Raw genomic sequence first — 19,205 nt, 5'->3', positions numbered from 1 at the left:
TCCTTCTCTCTATGTGTGTGAAACATGATAATTAGACTTGCATCCCATTTAGGAAAATTAGAAGTAGGTTAGTTCATTTGCTTGATTAGATTAGGAGAGTCATCCTTCAAATATGAGAAATGTATGAGTGTGGCTTCTTAGTCTTATCACGCTCTCATCCTCTCTATGAAAACAAAAATTGAAGTCACAAATCTTAGTCCCCTATACCCATTATGTTGCATTCCTCCCTTTTAGGTCACTTATATTTATATATTATAATTTTTCTTTTCTTCGAATCTCATTTTTGCATATTCCTGATCTCTTCTAAGAATATTTTGGGCATCACAATTAATGTGATTTGCACTAATTAAACTTTGAACAGATATTTCGACCCTCTCGATATCCATTAGGTCTAGATTTGCATCCATGTAGAAACATCTAAATGTGATAAGTTTTATAAGTTAAATTAAGAAAATTTTCGACTAAATCACGTAACTAGCCTTGGCTAGATTGAAAGGGTGCCTTAGATCAAATCTTTGCCTTCCCTTTCTTCAACCGTAACTCCCGAATTCTTTTCTCTTGTTTTTTGAAAACCTGGAGTAGTCTAAAAAGGGTTTTGTTCATTTTTTATTTAAAAAACATATTTTGGGTAATTTGTTATACCTTAAGTCAATACCAAATGGCGACTCCTATTTTTTCTTAAAAACCTTTTTCAGACTATTATTTTAGGTCTAAACCATTGCACTTTTTAATTTTCATTTTAGGCCTTTCCTTTTTGTTTATTTATTCTCTAAAATAAAAAAACTCATTTTCCAAGTCAAATCCATTCTTCTAACACCTAAAAACTTAGATTTTATTATTTTTCAAAAAATGGGGCGCGACAGCTGGCGACTCCACTGGGGATGTTTAGAGAGTCCAAGGACTTGGTTTAGTCGATTCTTTTCTTTCTCTAACCTTTTGTATATATCACATTGGGATGTTTTAGGTAGTATTTTTCTTTTTCTTTTCCTTTTTAGGATTATTGCATTTCACACACAGGACCGCCTACCACTTTCCGTGTATGTTATAAATGATTTATTTATTTTCATTTATGTTATCGTGCTTTTCCATTAGAAGTGGGAGAGGGAATATCACCTTAGAGCCTTCGCGCGTGTTTAATGTCAATCCCTCCCCTCAAAGGAGCACTTCATACGTGCATATGCTATTTATTTATAACCCTTCATCTTATTTTTTTTTAGTGGTTGTCACACCACTCCTCCCTATTAGAATTAGGATCGATCCATTTAGACATGTGGTCGTGACACGACGTGCACGTAGCAATGTCTGAAGGATCACTCAAACCATCGACTAGAGGTCTTGGGATTGATGACCCTTCGTCTCTTGATCTAAAAGTTTAGGAGTCTGAAACCTTATCAAGTCTAGATGCATTAGTAAGCCCCAATCTCATGCATCCATGTTAGAAATTACCTAAGATAGAGTCAATCTCACCAAACTAGGAACACTAGGTACAAGGGGAGGGGTTCTACCCTACTTTCTTTAGTTTCTGCTTTTATATCATTTATTGCTCCAACGTGTTATGTGTTATTTGTTAAACTAACATTTCCTTGTTTTCTCTTGCATCCACAAATTTTAGAAAATAAGAGTCCTGGCATGATACTCTTTTAGAGCCCACCTTAGTAGATAGATTCTCACACGTTTAAATTACGAGTTATTGCATTTTAATATTGCACTTCATTTTTAGGCTTATCCTGGAATATAAAAGGGTTCCTGTAGGTCACGTTTAATCCCCGTTCTCGTATATTTACTCATTTTGATAATTTGGTATTATGCATCAATCTTAGAAGGGAATGCCATTTAGGGAATCCCACTTTAGGATTATGCCAACCCTTTCTTCCCTGGGTACCTAACCCATTATGGAATTTGCATATTTAAAACTTTCGTTAAAACTGGAGGGGTAGGGCCCATAGGTAAGGTATTTGACCCAGACTTTATGATCCAGATGGACAGTCCTCGACTAATCAAACAGTTGCTGGTAGTTCTGATCGAAATTCAGAGGTAGCCCATACTCCTTTCACCTGGTGAAATCCACCAAATAGCATCTCATTTAGGGCCAATTGGAGATCTCAAAGACGTTCAGTCATATGGTTATTTGTTAGAAGTTTTAGGACATCTGTGGGACCCTAGTTGCTCAGCTTTTAGGATAGGAAATCGAGAAATGACCGTAACAATTAAGGAGGTAGCCGGTCTACTCAATTTATCGGTGCATGGCACCATAGTAATATTCCCGCTTGCATCCGAAAAAGCTAAGTTTTGTCATTTTACTGGATTAAAAGAATCTGTAGTACAAGGGTTTGATCAAAACATAGACGCGAAATTTCTATTTGACCGATTTGCATTAAGAGATGGGTTTGAGATGTGACAGCCCCACCTTCCCCTAAGGCAAACCAAAGGATTCGACGGGCTGCCTGCCTAACTTGCACCAGGACTCACTCATATCATCAAATAAAATACTTCCAAAGTATTTGAAATAACAATTCCACAGCTTATAACATAACTAAGTTCAGCTTACAACCCAACTAACGAAATACGGTCCAACGTACTTAAGATACAATCAAAGTTCATCTTACAAGCTTCCAAAATATCAAATTTAAAGTTTAACAATCCAAAACAAGCTACAAAAGAAACAGGGTCACACCCTAACTGCCAGCGGCTTCACTCAGGTTCTCAATTCCTGTTAAGGAAAACAAATTGAAAAGAATGAGCTAACGCCCAGTGAGTTCCTAAGAAGGCATACGGTCACATAGAACAGTTCAAATTACACTTCAAATTCACAATTTAAAGCGAGTAAATAAAGCGATTAACAAAATCAAGGGATAAGATACGGGTGACTCTCAAGAGCCAATGTCCACGAATCTTGATCTTATTTCATGTAGTCGACACTCCGTCGACTTTCAAGTATTATCACTATGTAGAACTCCACCTACTTCATTCTCCTTCCAACGACTTACCTTAAAGGCCCGAAATCCAAAACACTTAAAATGGGTATTGCTCGAACATACCATAGTTTTCACTTCAAAAGGGACAAGTCTAAACGCCAAGTCCAGTGAATATAAAACACTCTCCTATGGCTCGTCAAATCTCCTCGACCAAGTCCCATGATTGGCTCGAATCGACAAACTTACATATAGGATTTAGGAATTCCCAAGAATTAACATACACAATCAATCACCGATCATCGATGGGATAACAACCCAGGTAACATCACAATATTTCAACAATTCAGAATACTATTCAGCTCAATCATAACATCAAGTTCACATCTATGTCATATTTGTAAATTCAAGATAGATAACATGCATGAAAACTCACCAATAAATCAAAGCTCAGAATCCAAGGTAGGATCGATATCACAATCTTCAATCACTCCTATAAATACGTAAAAAGAGACAATAAGTTTCGTCCCAACAATTCGCGAAACTAAACCAAATTCATTTGAACTCGACACGTAAACTCGATTTATGAAAATAATATGTATCTAGAATAGTTTTCCCCAAAATTCGATGCATGAAAACACAAAATCAAGGGCAAAACAATCTCGAATTCACCATTGCTGTCCGGATGGTTTTTAGCCCAAAATAGAGAAATAAAGTGACTTTTAACCATTAAAATTCCTAACTTTCAACTCCAATTCAACATATAAACATAGTTTACCTAATACCAAGTCACTTGAGTGAAATTTAGTCAAAAAGAACACAAAAATGTCAAAAATGAAGGTGGAAAATTAACCCTCTTCATTCGGCTAACCCATCCAAAAATTTCTCAAAAATTTCATCAATAAAACAACCATTTAGCCAGCAAAAACTCACTCAAATCCATATGGGCTTCATCAATCATTAGCCCTTAGTTATCAATGAAAAAATTTTCAAGTAAATCCAACCCACAAATCAAGAGTTATGCTGGTATTTTAACCACTAGAACATCTAGTGTTATAACTTCAAGAAATTTACTAGATCTACCATAGATCTTATTTAAATCAAATAAATCTAAGATTTTCATAGCTAGAAATTAAAGATTAAGGGTGCTTTTTGATTCTTACCTCAAGATCTAACTAGATCTAGTATGATTCAACCTCAAAACTTCCTTCCAAAATTCACTTCTTCAAGTTTCCTCAAGAAAGGTCAAATCTTCTAGGTTGCTTGGTGATTTCTTCCACAAATCCACAAAGAGTAAGATGGATGGTGTCTCTTCTCTCTTAGTTGCTCTCTCTCTCTCTATCTCTCTCGACTTTCTTTCTCTTCCTTGGTTCTCTTTCTCTCTCGGCCCTCAACAAGAAAAGAAGAAAAGGAAGAAGAAAAATTGTGGTGGTTGATGGGTTTTCAAGTGATCTTCAAGAGCAAGATGGAGGAGGAAATAGAGAGCTCTCAAGTCTCCCTCTCTCTCTCAAAATTTTGGTTGGCTCAAGGGGGAAGAGAGAGAATGACCTCTCAAGTCTAGTTTCTTCCTTTAAAGTGGGGTAGGGGGACCACCTCACCTACTCGCTTATGAATGCGATATCTTATCCATAACTAGATTTTTCTCAACCAATATTATCCTATCATTTTTCTATTTCTTTAAAGTCTCTACATGCTCTAGATTTCATCTTAAAACTAAATTTTACATCACCACTCCAAAGTTTCACACTTAATGCTAGCCAAACGATAACCGTGCAATTAATAATAAAAATTCAACTTAGATATAAAATGACATTTTGATACATAAGGATACCAAAATTTTGGCAAAAATCACATAATATAAATATTTTCATCGTTATTATTTACCTTTCAAAAATAGTAAAATTCTTTTTTTTAAGCCCCACATGAGAGACATTTTGGAAATTTTTTATTTACATCTACAGCAATGTGGGAGCGAAAGAGATCGTGGGTGTATCAACTTGTTATGGCTGGAACTTACTTATTTCAACGAAGGGACAAAAAGATCTCCTTTAAGATCACTAAACTTATGTTCGACATCTTCGTTGCGATTAAGAACCGATCATGCTCTATAGTACCAACCGTTTTAGCCGACTTATTTATTGCATGTAACAACTGTCAGAGCGAAGCAAAGTTCTTCCATGGTCCAAATTTGATCCTTCACATGAGGGCTATGGAACATTTTAAGAGAAAACTACCCGTTTTACATAGTTTACCATTGGCTAGGTACAATTGGATAGCAACCCATCACAAGAGAATTGATAAGAATGATTTGTCGAGAAGTGCGTCAGAATATGTGGATTTCTTAAAGAAGCTGTCGAATCAAGAGATTAGATGGATTTTGGATTGGATCGATTGCTTCAAGCCTGTTTTACGTGCAAAGTCATCAAAATTCATCCCATTAGTAGGAACTCAAGGCATTATGGCTTACATGCCCAAGAGATTTTTTAGACAGTTAGGACGAGTCCAAGGGTTACCGCCTACATCAGATCTAACCAATTCACTATCATTTTCGACAATGGAGTCTGTCCGAGTGAAGTTCCAATGAAGGTGCCGATCATTGAAGCTGGGGAATGTTGCCCGACGATGAACGCATTGCTTACGTTCCAGAACTCAAGCAAAAAGTTTTGGTCACCCTGCAATACGAGGATTGGCTTAGAGACTCTCGTACAAAGGAACCACAAGAAGGGCAATCCGATGAGGTCAAGGCTGTTGGCTATTATCAAGGCGAAGGATAGGGAGAATCTGTAACTGAAAAAGTCCGTCGAAACTACTGAGAAATTGGCAGAGAAAAACAAAAGGTCGTGCGAAGAAATGCGAGAAAAGCATCAAGAGTTGAAAAGGAAATGCGGAGAATTGTATGATCAAGTGGAATGCATGAGCCGTCCTTACTCCCAAGAATCCAAAGATGCTGTAATAGATAGATTGAAAAGTACCAGTGAATGTGTACGAAACTGCCTTCGGGAAATGATGTAAATATTCTGTGTAGACACCAAATTTTTGGTTTCGAATTTTATTTTTTTTAATTAGTTTAATTTTAGATTTATTTGTTTCAATTTTAGGTTTATTTTGGTTGTTTCCTGTTTCGTGCCTCTTATTGTATTTTAATTAGTTTACGAGCATTTAGTTTATCTACTAATTTGATTAAAAAAAAAAGAGAAAAAAGAAAAGAAAAAAGATGAAAGTGAAAAATGAAGGAAAAAAGATTGAAAAATGGCAACTTTGTTGTTTTTAGTTTGTATATTTTGATGTGATGTTACTTAAATTGTTGTTTTTTATTACTTAGCTTTATTATTAATTTTGTTAAATTATTATTCCGAAAAAAAAAAAGAAAAAAATTTTAACATGAAAGCTGCGGAAATGCAGCTTGCAAAGGAGAGCAGCACACGCCCATCGGAGGGCCCTAGGATGCCCAGGTAAACCTCCACTCTCATCCTCACCCTTCAGGTGAGGGTTTGAGAGTGGGTGGTTGGGTATAAATAGAACAAAGGAAAGACGCAGCAAGGGGAGAAAATCTGAGGCTTATGACGGCGGGGGAGGTTGGTTAGTAACAATGGCTGGGAGTTTTGACGGCTGGAAAATAGAGAGGGCTGGTGGCTAGGGGTAGAGAGTGAGAGAGCAGAGGGCTAAGAAACAAAACAAGAGCGAAAGAGAGAGCGAGAGGGAGTGTATGTGCTTGAGAGTCAAAAGGAAATAGCGAAAGAGGTAACGGAAGAGCGAGGCAAGAAGGATTCTCGGCTATTGCAGAATGGGAAGGTGACAGAGCCATCTTCAGCACTCAATACTTGGGAAGATCATCTGAGTTTCCGCACTCCAGGTATTGTTTTTCATCTCTTATAGCTAAAAGCTGCCTCCTTTAGTTATTACTTGCTTTCCGTTGCTGTCTTCTGATTCTGTTTTGTTTCAACGTTGATTGATGGCTTTTGCTTGGGTTTGATGGCACTTGTTTGGGGTAACGATAAATCTGGTGTTTGGAGTAAGGAGTCAGCTCCTGTGTGGTTGGATCTTAGCCGAAAGTAGATTAATGAAAGTTTCCAACTTTGATTGATCTCTATTCAGTTTGTTTTGGGCATGTACAGATCTGTGGTTAGGCTTTGTTTAATGCTGGTTGTGTGGGGGGCTAGAGGTTCAGTTTTAATGCTGGTACCATGAATCGTTGTTTGAGTTTGTGGCTGCTATTTGTATGATGAATCAGATTGCATGCTCTTTCATTTTTGTTCTTGGATTGACTTTCAATGGCTTGTCTCCTACATGTTGTGCTGAGTTTTGGGGTCCAACGTATTGGGTCGATGGGTTTGGTTTGAATTTGGTGTTAAATCTGACCGCATAAGGTTGTTGAAGCTCCAGAGCTTTGTGAGTTCATTGCCTTTGATGTGACCAGTTTCGTTTTCATTTAGTGTTTGGATGGTGAAGTCCATAAACCAGTTAGCCGAGAAACTAATAAAAGATGATTTGCTGCAATGTTGTTAATCCATTGTGACTATTTGTATTAAGAGGAAAAGACTCTAGTTGCTTGAAATAAAGTTTCGACTGAAGTCCTTTGCTGTTTTTTGCTGTTTTGTCTTTGTTTTCTCGGCTCGGGCTTCATCTGAGGTTTTCATTAAAACTGAACAACCACATTTGAGTTAAGAACTTGTGAAGGTATGTGGGTTTGAGTTGATAAAATACGAGTGTTGAGCAATAGTTTTGGTGGGTTTGGTTTGAAGTCTTTGCCGAAAAGCTTCATAAGTTTATGAAACCTTATTGCAGATTGTTTCCCATGTCACTTTGCATGAAAGTTTGATGGATTTTACATTACCTCATTCTAAGTTGTTGGCTTATTGAATTCGGTGGTGATCTTTAGCTAATGTTGATAGCTTTGATTGATTGAATGAGGTGTCAGTTGTTTTGGGATTGCATCTGAGGAACCCGTTAGAGTGCAGCAGTTTTGTTTGTGTCTTTTAGTTGCAGAAGTTTAAGCCATACGTAGCTGCATGTTTTGCATGAAAATAACTTCTGAATTTAGCACTTTGACCCCCCAAGTCTCCTCTTGTTTCACCGTGGCCCCAATAATTAAAAGATCAATCAAATTGGCCCTTCCAATTCCTTTAGCTTTCGCGAATGAGCCATTACTTGTTTTAATTTTTACATGGGTTGGTCACCTTCTCCTTAAACGCCTTGGATTGATTCCATTTCGTGCTTATTCGTTTTTTCATGTGATTATTTCTTGATTAAAGTGATGCCTTGACCCTTTTATTATTTTGGAGGGTACAATAAGCAATTTCACTTCATTTAGGATCTCAATGCAAGGGAGGTACCCTCTAATCCTTATTTTTGCCTCTCCCCTATGTGATCCAACGTGCTAAGTGAGAATTGCATGTCTACTTTGCTTTCCTTGCTTTTCCTTAATTCCTTTCATTTATTTCATTTACTTTTACTTTTTATTAAGTCATTCTTTTATTTATTTATGGGGTATGTGTACACCTCTTGGCTTGTAATAGATAGGGCTTGGAGAGCATTTTTATTCACTTTTCCCCTTCCCCATGGGTTTTAGTTAGCCAATGTAATAGGTTCATTAGTGTGATTTGCATGCTTGTGTGCTACGCGTTACTCGCTTTCTTAGGGTCTTGCATCTAGATACCATGCTTATGTGTTATGTGTAATATGTGATTTATGTGTTTATTTGCTTTATTAGCCTTTACATGATTTATTTGGTTTGCTTTATTAGCCTTTACATGATTTATTTGGTTTATAATGAATGCGTGACGTCACCGTGGCTAGTCCAATGCTAGTCATGTTTGTCCCCTCGTGCTCTCGCAAGTCCAATGCTTGTGAGAGAATTTTAGTAAAGGGCTAGTCCAATGCTAGACCCAATAGGCCGTCCCCCCCGTTAGTACATACTTGCATGTTTCACTACATTTCATACATTTTTCTTAGTTTTCTAGCATTTGGCATGATCCTCCAATCCTTTCCCCTTCATTTTAGGTTTTTGCATCCTCATGCTAGTTATAGGGTACATTTGCTTGAGAGTCCCCTTTCGATAAGGGAAACGAGCGAGTGTGGCTACAAAATAGCCTTAGCACACTAGTTCTTCCTTCTAATCAAAGGGAAAATTAAAGTCGTGAAATTAGGAGTCATTCCCGTACCCGACTTGATGCATTCCTCTAGGTTCATGCTGTGAGAACCCGTATTTCCCTAATAATTTTCCTAGGGTTTTCCCCTTTAATTGCATGTTTTCTGCATTTTCTGGCTTAGGAATATTTTCTTGGTGGATTTTATGGATAAATATAGTTTTTAGATGATTTTTCTAGCATTGGGTAGTTTTTGAAAAATTACGGATAGATTATGAGCGTGGGCCCCACTAGTGCGAAAAGTTCGGAAAAATTCGGCCAATAAGGTTAAGTTTCGGATACTGTATAAAATTTATCGGGTGTTAAGAGATAAGTAGAGTGTGTGAAATGATTGATGTGAGAGAGAAAAGAAAGGATAGGAATGCATTAATGAAGTGCCACGTGTCACTTGGTGATTGGTTTTGACTTAAGAACACTATTCACTTTTTTTGACTTTTGACCAAAATTGGTTAAATATCTTAAAAATTGACTAAAAATCACCATTTTTCACTCCATGTTGGCCGACTCTTGAGAGCTCAAGAAGGAAGAAGATTTCTCAAAATTTCAAGCTCCCAACTAGCTCAATCTTCCAAACCACTTGCATAAATTAGTTTCTACTCCATAAACTTCTTCCATTAGGTGCTAGTGAGTTGTGTGGTGAAGTTTTTTTGGAGAAGCTAAGGTGGTCTACAACTTCCTCTCTCTTGTTTAGTAGGTAAGTGATGATTGAACATCCTCTTATATCTAATGATGCTTATTTTGTGCATAATGGTGGCTTGAGTGATGGAATGTGTGATTTATTTCTTGATTTGAGTTGATTTGGTGAAGTTTTTATATTTTTGAGGAATTTTCTGGTTTAATATGAATGTGATGTTGTGGCTATCTTTGATGATTGGCAATAGTCTATAAAGACTCTAGTAGGTGTGAATTAGTGATAAAGGCAACCAATTTTGGGTTTGGATTGAAATGAGAAAAGTTAGGGTTGATAACCCCTAAATCTGTCCGGTTTTGGGTCATAGGGTTAGACACCGAATTGGACTTTACGCAAAACATGAAAGTTGTAGGTATTGATGATTTTGAAGTGCCTGCAAAATTTCAGGGCATTTGGAGTAGTGTAGAGTGAGTTATGTCGTTTTTACTGTTGCTGTTCTGGGTGATCAGAATGTGCGAACTGCACTTGTAATTGGCCATTTTGACTGGAATTGCTTTGGATTTTGATGATAGTGTCTTCTGATGAAATGTAGCTTGATGTCTTAGCTATCATATGCCTTTGGAATCAATGCATGTGGACCTGTATAGACTGACTTGGACTGATTACAGTTTTGTGTGATTTGGGAACCTGCAATTACGGTTCTGGCTTGGTTTTCTGCATTTTTGACCTAGTTGTGCTAGGATTTGGACTGAGTGGCCTTCTACATTGTTGTAGCCCTGTCTTTTAGGTTCGAGATGGTGGGTCTTACGCCCTCATCCGATAAGCGTAGCGTATTTTGTGCCATTACCGCATTAGGAGGCCAAAACTGTTTTTGTTGTTGGATCAAATGAGTTCCCTTTGCTGAAATTTCTGGTTTGCTATTATGCTTGTTTATGCATATGAAACCCTATTGGGTTATAATTGGCTTGGCTTTATGACTCGTTATCGAGTCTTATGGTATTTGTTTACATGTTCTAGGGCGTGACGTTAGTGCACGACGTATTAGGGACGACGGTGCATGAAACCTCACTTGCTTAATTGGTGAGTATACTACTCACTTGAATGTTACAATGTGGCTTTGCTATATGTGATTTTGTTGCCTTGAAGGCTTATCTGGCTATTGGAATTGATTGAGGTGAGGGTGTACTTGACCGCCCTCACCCCTTGTGATACCGTTAATGACTGATTACCGTTTTACTGAAATACTGCACTTGCTATATGAGATATTGAATTCCATTCATGGAAAACTGATTTGGTGTCGTTTGGACGAATATCCAACGGCCTTACTGTACTACTGAGCTCAACCCCATTGGTAGTCAATTGAATCGAGCCGACGAGGGCTTGGTCGTGAAAATTGACATGCCACGGGGACTGTACTGGGGAATCTTGTAGTAATGAGACTCTTGGTTCCGGTATACTCGAGTATTACCAAAAGCTACTGATTGGAGTGCGGGCCCGATTGGGGTATGTTTGGTGGAAGGAATGGGAGTGAAGTGGGTTCTACGGTTGGTACTCGTAAACGTTGACGGAGAGTCAATGAGATTGGATCAAGAATATAAGCGTGGAAATGGGCTCTTGAGAGCCGTCCGTATCCTTTTACTGATTTGTTTTATTCCTTAATTGTGTACTGAAATGAAAGGTTATGCTATATGCTCTTTGTTGCTTATGTGGTAGTAACTCACTGAGCTTTAGCTCACTCCGTTCCATTTGTTTTCCTTACAGGAAAATGACTATTTTGAGAAAGGTTGTGCTAGTTGGTTGTCAAAGTTGAGCTCATGTAAATGTATATTTTGAATAGCTCCTTGAGGGTGAAAACCCTAAGTGTTTTGTTTCAACCAATGGTTGGCTTGTAATTGGCTAATTGCACATGTATGAACTTGTTGGATAATTTGGTATACCGCTTTGGCTTGTAAATGTTAAATTTCGATGTATATATGTTGGATTGATGATTGGTTGAACTTCGGATTCTGATGTGGACGGTACTGTTCATCATCGGCTTCGATTTTTTTTAGTTTTTTTATTTGGTGATTTTGACTTGTTTACGCGCGTGGGTATGTTCCGGAACGTATTAAATCGACGTGAACTGATCCGTAGTCCTGGCGAGAGCTGGGCAGGCAGCCCGCTAACCCCTTTGGTTCGCCTTAGGAGAAAGTGGGGCTGTTACAATTGGTATCAGAGCCACTTCGCGTGGTCTCTGCGCGGAGTGAGACTGGGCCAAGTGGTGTTGTGGTCCTAATTTCATGAATATGTCTAAGTGCTCGTTTGAGCATAAGTTATGAACCGGGCATGTGATAAGTGTACGAATCATTATCATGGGACTCGAGGAAGCTAGGGATGTATGTCGGGTAGGAATCTTTAATAAGGATGGTTTACTCTTGGGACCGGCCGGCTCGAGTTGTGAATTATCTTAGATGGGATTCTTGCGCCCGGATACGAAGGATATGAGGGCCTAGGTTAGAAAGGATTTGGTGAACTAGAAAGGCCATTCCTCGGGGGATCGTCTATGCTTGTTTCTGACTTGCCTGTACTTGACTCGACTGATTGTATATATGTGTGTGGCTTGATCTTGCTTGGCTTGTATGTATACGTTTGTGATCCTGTTTGGACTGTATAAATATGTGTGACTGTGAAAATTTTGAGTGTTACTTACCTGCCTTGTTACTACTTTGGTTTAGTACTCTTGCCTAGACCAAGTAAAACTTATGGAAGGTACTCGGAGTGGTCGGGGACGTGGGCGCGGAACTAGACAACCCACACCGGTTAGGGGTATGGGGGAAACCTCGACTGTGTAGACACCAAATTTTTGGTTTCGAATTTTACTTGTTTAATTAGTTTAATTTGAGATTTGTTGTTTTAATTTTAGATTTATCTTAGGGGTTTCCTGTTTCACGTCTATTGTTTTAATTAGTTTACGAACATTTATTTCATTTATGGATTCAAAAAGAAAAATCATGAAAAAAGAAGGGAAAAGAAAAAATAGAAATTTTATTTTATTTGGCTTTATTTATCTATTTTAGTCATTTCTACTTATTTTTATCTTTTATTGTTATTTGGTTCATTTTCAAAAAAAAAAAAAAAAAAAAAAGTATTGCGGCATGCACGCTGCAATTTTTTGCAGCGTGCAAAGCACAAGCACAGAGGCCCCGTTGGATGGTTGGATGTGAAGGAAGGACAGGCCCTTCATCCTCACCATTGGGGTGAGGGTTTAGGAACCTTGGGTTCCATATAAAAGAGCAAAAGAAAAGGCAGTCGCAAGGAGGTCGGACAAGGGAGAAAAATCTGGAACGTCTAGGAAAGAAAAACCGAGAGTTGACGGCTGGAAAAAAGAGGGTTACAAGAGAGCTAGGGGAAAAGAGGTCGAGGGAGGAAGAAAAGGCTACGGGAAGAGTTTTTCTTTCTTTCTTTTTGACAAAAAGATCGGCGAAAGGGAAAGAGAGAAGATGGCATCAGGGTAGAGAGTCTTTGAAAAAGAGGTTGTGTCTGGAAATCTCTGGGGGGGAGGTCTGATAGAAAAGGAGAGAAATTTCAGGAAGAAAGAAGAGAAAAGGCTAGGAAAAGCTGTAAGCTTGATAGAGAAAACGAAAGGAAGATTGCTGGGAAAGGCTGCAGACTGCTGAAGAAAGCAAAACAAGAAGGGTTTTCAACCGTAAGAACAAAAAGGGATTTGGGATTGGAAGAAGACAACCGCATCATCATCGCTTTTCCGTTGAGTGTTTGCCGAATCGTTCAAGCTCTTTCTTCATTTCAGGTATCGATTTCTTCTTTTAAAGGTCAAAGCTCTTTTCTTTAGTTATTTGTTTGCATTTCTGTGTCCTTGTTGATTCTGGTCTGGCTTCAATATGACTAAGGTTTCTTGTTTTGGGTTGGTTAAAATCTGGAGTGGGTAAAGAGTTGATAGCTTGCATATTGGTGTTTTTGGCCGAGAGGAAATTGCATAAAGTTTCCAACTTTGGTTGGTAGTTTGCTTTAGGCTGAGTTTTGGGATGCAAGTCTGGATTTTTCTTGTAAGCTAATGTCATAAATTCTTGTTTGAGTATTACTTCTGTCCATGTGAGGAACAAGAAACGCATGAATCGTGTTTAAAACCAGTCAGGATTGCCGAACCTTTTGCTCAGAATTTTCCAATTTTTGCATGGCTTTTCTTCTATGTTTTAGTTGGTTCGGATGTTGAAATGGATGTTATGACACTTAGATTGGTTTTGGGTGTTTGTGTTTAAACATACTTGAGCTGGAAAAGAGATTTCAGATTGCCAAACCATTCTGCATGAATGTCTTGTCCAGAATTTCTGTGATGCATTAGCTCCTTTATTGTTCTTGCTTATTGGGAGTTTAAAGTTAAGTTGCTTGTTGATTAGTTGGAGTTATGATGTTGGTTTGAGAGATATCTAATCAAAGCTTTGTATTTGAATCAAAATCTGGTCTGCACCATGAAAAGGAAAGAAAGACCGTTGGCTGGGAAAATTGCAGAATGTTGTTGATGCTTTGCATGATCTCCTATCCGAACTTCTGATGTTTAAACATAAGGGTCTTATGGTGGAAAGTGAGATGAATGTTTGGTGATGTGTTTAGTTGCTTGAAATAGAAATGTTGTTACTTGAGATAATGAAATGAAAATGCAAATTGCGATGGTCTCTTGGCTGCAGAAATGTTTGTTTTGGTTGCAGAAACAAGTTTCCACGTAGCTGCATGTTGGTTGCATGAAAATAACTTTTGATTTTTGCACCTTGATCCCCAAGTCTCCCTTTGTTGCATTGTGGCCCAATTATATTTTTATTTCTTGCAATTGAATCCTAAAGTATTTGCATCTTCACCTAAAGTATTGGAAATGGTCTCTGATTCTTTTCCTTGTGAAATTTTTGCATTTGAATCATTACTTGATCTTTTTTTGGCCCTTGAACCCTTGAAGTTCCTAAAAGTGTTTGATTAGGCTTGAATGCTTGGTTAGTGTTCACAATTGAGTCTTTGGCAGCACTAATGTTTCAATTCAATTGCTTGCTTGCCTTCATTGGTTATCATGTTTTGCTAAGGTGATGCTTAATGCATGGATTGTGAAACTTGGTGTCTAAATGAGTATGTGGTTGCCTATTTTCTTGAATTTTCTGAAATAAATTGGTTACTTGACCATTTCTTGCTCATTGGACCTGTAAAATTCCTAAAAATGTTTTCAAGTAACCTTGATTGGTTGATCAATGATTGCTATTGGGTCTTTAGTCGTTTTGCCATTTTAGAAATTTGATCAATGTTCCACCTTTGTTTGGAATTCATACATTATTTGATCATTTCTAAGTTGCAAAGTGAGGAAACATTCAATGTTTGACGGATTCCGATTTGTCTTATTACCTTTTTGTTTCGATAGTCTTAGCCCAAGCCACCCTTTTCTTTGGTGACTTTGTCATACTTTACTATTTGTGGTACCTTGACCCTTTTATTATTTTGGAGGGTACATTAGTAACTTCACTACGTTAGAGCTTCAACTCAAGGGAGGTAACTTCTATATTCTTGAGTTATTTTTCCTACGTGCTCCTACGTGTTATGTGAATATACATGTCTACTTTGCTTTCATAGCCTTTCTTTAATTTCTTTTATTTACGTCATTTACTTTTGCTTTTTATTTAAGTTATTCTTTATGGGGTATGTGTACACCTCTTGGCTTGTAATAGTTAGGGATTTAATTATTTTATTCCTTTTACCCCTTTTAGATTGTAGTAGGGTCTCCCTAATGTAATAGATAGGGCTTGGAGGAGCATTCAATGAAGACCTATCGAAGTCATGTGCCTAGCTAGCAAATGTAATAATTAGGGCTTTAATCGTCTTATGTGTCTTGCATGCTTAGTTGCTACGTGTTAATTTGCTTTGTTAGGGCCTTGCATCTAGTCGAGCATGCTAAATGTTATGTGCTATGTGTTTATGAGTGTTTGGCATGTCTACTCGCTTTCCATAGCCATGAATGAATGTGATGGATGAATGTACGTTTCCGCCAGTCCAACGCTAGTCGGAATTCATAGAATGGGCTAGTCCAACGCTAGACCCTTAGGGATTTCCCCTCGTTAGTACATGTTTGCATGTTCATTACATGTCATGCATTCTTTTTAGTTTTATCATTTTTGCATGCCCCCCGAACCCCTTTTCCCTCCATTTTAGGATTTTTGCATTTCATGCTAGTTATAGGGTTCATTTGCTTGAGAGTCCCCTTAAATATGGGATATAGACGAGTGTGACTTTTTCTAAGCCTTAGCACGCTTGTATTCCCTCTATAAAAGGGCAAATTGAGTCACGATTTAGGTCTCCCCGTACCCAATATGCATGAATTCCCTAAGATCATGCATTTTTAAATCCACTCTACCATTTTATACCCTCATCACACTTTCATTTCTCCTCCCATTTTGCACACGTGCACCTTTACGTTTCTTCACTTGCACACGAACACTTTTATCATCACTTGCACACATACACTTCATAATATCACTCGCACACATGCACTTTATGTTATCTCACATACATTTTCACATTATTACTTTACTCAACTTATCTTGTACATCCATTTGCACACCTCCACTTACATCCTATTATTTTTATCACTTTTCTCACTTCACACAAACTCACATTTTCACATGGCATGCATTCCACTCATTTTTACGTCATTTAGGATTATGTGTGACCTCTCCAAAGGATCATTATTGGGCTTCACAATTAATGTGATTGGCACCACTCAACCTTTGAAGAGAAATTTCCCCCATGTCCCCTTAGGTCTAGGTTTTTGCATTCATATAGTCATATCCAACACGCGATACATACCTTGGGTAGAAAAATTAGGAAAAGTTGGGTTAAGTCACGCAACTAGCCTTGGCTAGGGTGAGGGAGTGCCTTAGGCCTTGCCTTTGCCTTCTCCCTCATCAAATGTGACCCCCGATCCCTCTTTTTGGTTACGTAGACCCAAAAGTTCTCTAAAAGGGTTTATTTGCTTTTTTCATTCAAAAACAAAAAATCATTTTTGGGTGACTTGGTACACCCTAACTCTATACCAAGTGGCGACTCCATTTTTATTAAAAAACCCTTTTTTGAACTTTGTTTGGCCAAATCGTCGCATTCTTAAGTCCCATGGCCTTTTTACTTTTCATTTCGCACACGTTCACATGTATATCGTACACACTACTCACTCTCACACACACTCACACCACCATTTCGAAAAGTGGGGCGCGACAGTTGGCGACTCCACTGGGGACTTGCTAAGTGGGTCCAAGCATTTGATTTAGCTATTCTTTTCCCTTTCTACCCTTTTTATGCATAGCATTTGGATATCAGGGTTGCATTTTTCCTTTTTTAGGACTTTTTGCCTCGCGCACATACCAAACTACTCCCTCACTCACGTATGTATGATTGGTTGTTTGGATGTATATTTACTTGTTTTATCTCGCGCTTTGCATTGCATTTGGGTGGGGGGACATACCCTAGAGCCTCGCGTTGGTTCTTGATCCCTCCCCTCCATACGAGCACTAGCATACGTGCATACGCTTTAATTTTATCCCTCTTTTATTTTTCTTTTAGTGGCTTGTCACGCCACTCCACCCTATTAGGATTTTAGGCGGCTCACTTGGACTTGTGATCGCGACACGATGTGTGCGTAGCATGATCCGAGGAGTCACTCAATCTTCCATTTTAAGCTTTGGGTTCATAGCCTTTAGCTTTTAATTGAAGATTGAGGATTTTTGATTAGATTCACTCATGACATGTAGCCGTGACACGATGTGTGCGTAGCAATGTCTGGGGAATCGCTCGAGCCACCGACAAAGAATCTTGGGATTGATGACCTTTGGTTTCTAAGTCTGAAGGCTCGGGGACCTAAAACCAATCGAGTCTAGATGCATTAGTAAGCCAATACCTCATGCATCCATGATAGCTTGCCTAGGATAGAGTCGGCCTAATCCTGAACTAGGGACATTATTCACGAGGGGAGGGATCCAACCCCTTTTCCTTTTTATTGCTTTGTATTGATTTCGTTGCTTTGTCTCGTTGCTACAATGTGTTATGTGTATTTATCTGGCTGAATTAACTTTTCTTGGTTTTGTGTCCCCATTGCATTCACAAACCCTAGCAAATAGGAGGTCTGGCATGACCTTCTTTTAAAACCTGCCTTGTAGATAGGCCATTGCACGTTTAAAGATTTTGGTATATTGCATTCGTAAATTAATAATGCCATGCCATTTTAGGCCTACCCTGGCAAATAAAGGGTTCCTTAGGTCGTAGTTCATGTCAAACTGCATGTTTTATCGCTTTAATAGCCTGGCATCATGCATGAACCCTAGAAAGGGAATGCCATTTAGGGGATCCCGCCATTAGGATTAAACTCACCTTGATTGTTCCCATGGGTACGCAACCCTTCAAGGGATTGCACGTTTAAATTTTTGCCAAACCGGAGAATGGGACCCGTAGGTAAGGTAATTGACAACCCGCCTCTTCCCTTTTTAGATGGAGTGCCCCCGTCGAATCTACCAGTTGTTGGTACCGTCGGTCGAGATTCAAAGATGGCCTGCCCTCATGCTACCTAGCGAATTACACCAAGTAGCTCAATACTTAGGGCCAATTGGAGACCTTAAGGAGATCAAGCTCAATGGCTATCTAGTGGAGGCATTGGTACATCTGTGGGATCCGGAATGTTCGGCCTTTAGGGTAGGCAATAAGCACATGACAGTGACACTTGAGGAAATAGCCGGCCTCTTCAATTTACCTTTGCATGGAACCGCCTTGATTTTCCCATACGTTTCAGACAAGATAGAATTTTGCAAGATCATAGGATTGAGGGAGGCTGTATTGAGAGGGTCAGATCAGGCAGTCCCCGTGAACACCTTGTTCGAGCATTTTGCACTACGAAATGGGTTCGAGAGATATAGGGAAGACTTTTCATTCACATCCAAGGATGTTTGGGAACGCAAAAGGCCAGTGGTGTATGCGATAGTTATGGCGGGAGTTTATTTCTTCCCGAGAAGAGATCAGAAAATAGCTTTCAAGGTAGCAAAGGTTATGCAAGACCTCTTTTCAGGAATCCGAGGTAAACAATGCACCATAATCCCAATCATCCTCGCGGACATTTTTCTAGCTTGTACCAACTGCCAGAAAAGGGAAAAGTTCTTCTACGGAGCTAATATAGTTTTGCACATCTGGGCCCTAGAACATTTTAAGAGACGAGCATCCGTTTCGGAAAGTGTGCCGGTAGCTGGGCATAATTGGGTAATCACGCATCATAAGCGAGTCGACGAAGGGGGTCTGCCGAACGATGCGGTTGAGTGGGTCAAATATTTAGAGATGTTGCCGGACCAAGACATTAGGTGGGTGTTAGACTGGACAATTTGCCTTAGGCCGATACTCCGCACCAAAGTGTCAGATTTTGTTCTCCTATTGGGTACCCAAGGAATCGCCGCATACACTCCAAAGAGGTTCCTCAGACAGCTAGGACGTACACAAGAAATGCCGCCTGTGGTT

This window comes from Coffea arabica, chromosome 10e (genome assembly GCF_036785885.1).
Source record: "Coffea arabica cultivar ET-39 chromosome 10e, Coffea Arabica ET-39 HiFi, whole genome shotgun sequence".
NCBI lineage: Eukaryota > Viridiplantae > Streptophyta > Magnoliopsida > Gentianales > Rubiaceae > Coffea > Coffea arabica.
This window is presented reverse-complemented; position numbering follows the sequence as displayed.